The sequence below is a fragment of the Podarcis cretensis genome, assembly GCF_951804945.1.
Source record: "Podarcis cretensis genome assembly, chromosome: 16".
Classification (NCBI taxonomy): domain Eukaryota; kingdom Metazoa; phylum Chordata; class Lepidosauria; order Squamata; family Lacertidae; genus Podarcis; species Podarcis cretensis.
This window is the reverse complement of record NC_137186.1, coordinates 2,651,911-2,655,477: the sequence shown is the minus strand read 5'-3', so window position 1 is coordinate 2,655,477 and position 3,567 is coordinate 2,651,911. Positions and strand designations below refer to the sequence as shown.

The following is a 3,567-nucleotide window of genomic DNA, read 5'->3' as shown; positions in this document are numbered from 1 at the left end:
TTACTCAATTAAACAAGTGGCACAAACTCTGTAGCAATGAGAAAGCATAACATTTGGCAAATCGCCCTTCTTGAAAACACCTAACCTAAGCTAAAGAGGACCAGAGGTCAAAGTGCAATTTAGTCAAATATTATATTATTATTATTATTATTATTATTATTATTATTATTAGCAGATAAGGAGCATATGCCTGCATTTAACCTAGTCCAAGGTTATTTTTTATCTTTTTTATTATAAAAAACTGTTGTTGTTGTTACAGATATTGATAAAAAACAAGAACACTAAAAGTAAAAAATCCTATTTGTTTTAATTCAGACTACGGGACCCTTTCCAATTACAGACCACACATCTTTTCCCTATTGGTGTGTTTTATCATTATTAAAATTCAATAAAAAAATCTGAAAAAAGAAAAAGTAGAACATCTTGGCTATTACTATCATTATTACTATTTTCTGTATGCATTTGGTTGGTTGTTCAATCACTGCTCTGCTTCCATACTCATTTATTTACCTACGTGCAGATCGATGCTATTTATTTGACAGTTACAAGCAAAAGCATTCTGACCAGTCACGGTCAAGCCCATGATATTCTTTCAAGGACTCTGAGGTTAACTGAATTCTGGAGCACATTTTAAGTGGGAAAATTGACTCCCTCAGAGAACAGCTTTAAGGTAATTGCAAGCAAGATACATTTGGCCACCTCCATCATTCTGCTTGGACACTGAGGTCCAGCTCCGAGGGCCTTCTGGCGGTTCCCTCGCTGTGAGAAGCCAAGTTACAGGGAACCAGGCAGAGGGCCTTCTCAGTGGTGGCACCCTCCTTGTGGAACTCCCTCCCACCAGATGTCAAAGAGAGAAATAAGTACCAAACTTTTAGAAGACATCTGAAGGCAGCCCTGTTTAGGGAAGCTTTTAATGTTTAATAGGTTATTGTATTTTAGTGTTTTGTTGGAAGCTGCCCAGAGTGGCTGGGGAAACCCAGGCAGATGGGCAGGGTATAAATAATAAATTATTATTATTATTATTATTATTATTATTATTATTATTAGCCAACCAAAACTCTCTCTCTCTCTTTTTATCCACATTTACCAACTTCTGCATTTCTTGACACAGGTTCAGGTTTTCCAGGTCTGTGTCTGAATGCTTTTATTTATTTATTTATTTATTTATTTATTTATTCATTCATTCTGCTCCATTGTTTTCCGTGCTGAACTGGAGCAAACGGCCACCTGCAGAAAACCTGAATTGTCATTCTGATTCAGTGTTAAATAGTACGTTTTCCTGGGGAAAGTGGCAGAGCAAACAAACAAACAAACAAGACCCAGGCACTGACTGCGAAAGTGTGAACCCGTGCCTAGAAAGTATGGGATAGAAGATAAGTGTGGATATTATATTATATTCTTATAAAATCCACTGGATCACACCCATTTTGTTTTGTTTTGCTATTAAGTTGATTGCATCTCTTTCCACTTATCTGTGTGTAAGAGCATTTGTAGTTGTGATTCGAGTCGTCTGTTTGGTAAGAGATGAATCAGAAGTTCATTGCTGTCTTTCTTAAATGATGGCTTTTAAATGATGGTTATCATTGCTGCTTTATTGTGGCAGGAACACTCTTTTATATTTTCATCTGATCTACTTTTTTAACACTGGTTATGTACTTGAATAAAAAGAGGGCTGTATATCTGCTATTAAATGTTGTCACACACACACAACACCTGCCTCCTAGGAGATATTTTGCCAGATATTATTTTATATAATAATACCTGGACTGATTTTTCTGGAACATCACAGTATCACATTACTTCCCTTCTGGCAATTCCTGTTTCCTGTTCAGTCTTTATTTACAGCAAACACCCATCTGAAAGGAGGACAAAATACATAAATGCCTTGCTTGCTGCTTAGGCTCATCAGGTCTACGAGAAAGGAAATTAGCTGGAAGGCGAAGGTTGATAATTTTGGCAAAATTGCTCTTTACTGGAATGCCAACTGGTTTAAGATGTCTGCTAATCTGTCCCAACTTTATTTTCTAATGGAAAACAGCCTTGGGGGAATATCTCTCCCAAACAGGAGTTTTTACAGGAGGGGTTGGGTAGGTCATGACGAGACGAATATTATCTTTTGCGCGTCAAGGTCCCCAAGACACCCCCAAAGAAAAACACAATTCACACTTAATTTTTGTTTAAGGTTTTTGGCATAATTTTGGCCCCAATTTTATTCAAATTACAGCAATGTGAGTGGCTGCTTAGGCATTGGTAGCACTAACTGACCCCGCATGGGGACAGCTCTGACATTCGCACCCCGTGCGAAGTCAGAAAGGGTAAGTCACCTGGGGAGAGGGACGGGACTGGGAACCATGCCTCACCTCTCCCCAGAATGCTCCCAGGGGCTTGCGTGGCCCTAGCCCCTTGCCAGGGGGTTTCGGTCAAAAGCATGGGGAGCCCCTGGGTTACTTTAACGGAAAACACTTGCAGCAGCAGCATTTTGGAGGGGCAGGCACAGCCAAATCCATACCCCTCCACTAACCAATTCCCAGACCAATGCCTAACTGCAACCTTACAAGTTGTGACGATTTGCTACGCAGTAGGCAAAACCCAAATGGCACACAATAATCAGTGAAATGGACAAAATTCCTACCAGGCCCCTGCCCCAAAGCAGACGACCCCATGACAGGCATAGCAAGGTCAAGAAAACAGCCTAACAATAGGGAAGGGAGGACGGGTGATCCGAAGCACGCAGCGAAAAGAGAAAGTTCGTCGCTGCGTGCATTGAATTTAACAAATAGGGCTGTCAATCAACAAATGGCAACATCTAGATTTCCCCAGTAACAGCCCGCCCCTGCTTAAAGGATGGCCAAACCATTTGCCTAGCAACAGTGAGGTGTCTCGTCAGCCCCAACCGCAACTCGTGCTCTCCATGAGGGAGAACACGCTTTGCTGGAGAAAACAGGAAGCTGTTATGGCAATGCCAGGATCATGAATCCAATGAACCAGAACACGGAACAGGGGCTGGAAATAAGATAGGCGTGTTAGTAAATCACTCCACCGAGACTACATTTTGGGATTAGTGGAAATCACACCGTCTGTCTGAGAGGAAGCGTGAGAACAGGATATAGTCCTTTCTGTATGTATTATGTGATGTACTTTCACTTTTGCCCGTTCTCTTTCGGAGCTGAACAAGAGAGAGCACCATGATTCTGTGTCTGTACAATGTCAATAAATAGTAGTTAAAACTACAATGCCTCCTTCTTTTGCTTTGTCAAGAGAGAAGGTTAAAAGGTAAAGGGGTAAAGGGACCAGGTAATTAGGTCCAGTCGTGGCCGACTCTGGGGTTGCGGCCCTCATCTCGCTTCATTGGCCGAGGGAGCCGGTGCACAGCTTCCGGGTCATGTGGCCAGCATGATTAAGCCACTTCTGGCAAACCAGAGAAGCACGGAAACGTCATTTACCTTCCCGCCAGAGCGGTACCTATTAATCTACTTGCACTTTGACGTGCTTTCGAACTGCTAGGTTGGCAGGAGCAGGGACCAAGCAACGGGAGCTCACCCCGTCGCGGGGATTCGAACCACCAAC

The 3,567-nt window shown here is 42.2% G+C and overlaps 1 long non-coding RNA gene across 1 annotated transcript; it reads right to left on the bottom strand.

Annotated features, from left to right (window-relative positions):
• Positions 1 to 1,183: 1,183 nt before the first annotated feature.
• On the bottom strand, positions 1,184 to 3,217 carry LOC307205850. The gene is made up of 2 exons (XR_013834116.1): positions 2,926 to 3,217; positions 1,184 to 2,113 (listed from the first exon to the last, which is right to left on the bottom strand). It is a non-coding gene; the product is annotated as an uncharacterized lncRNA (long non-coding RNA).
• Between the last annotated feature and the right edge of the window lie 350 nt (positions 3,218 to 3,567).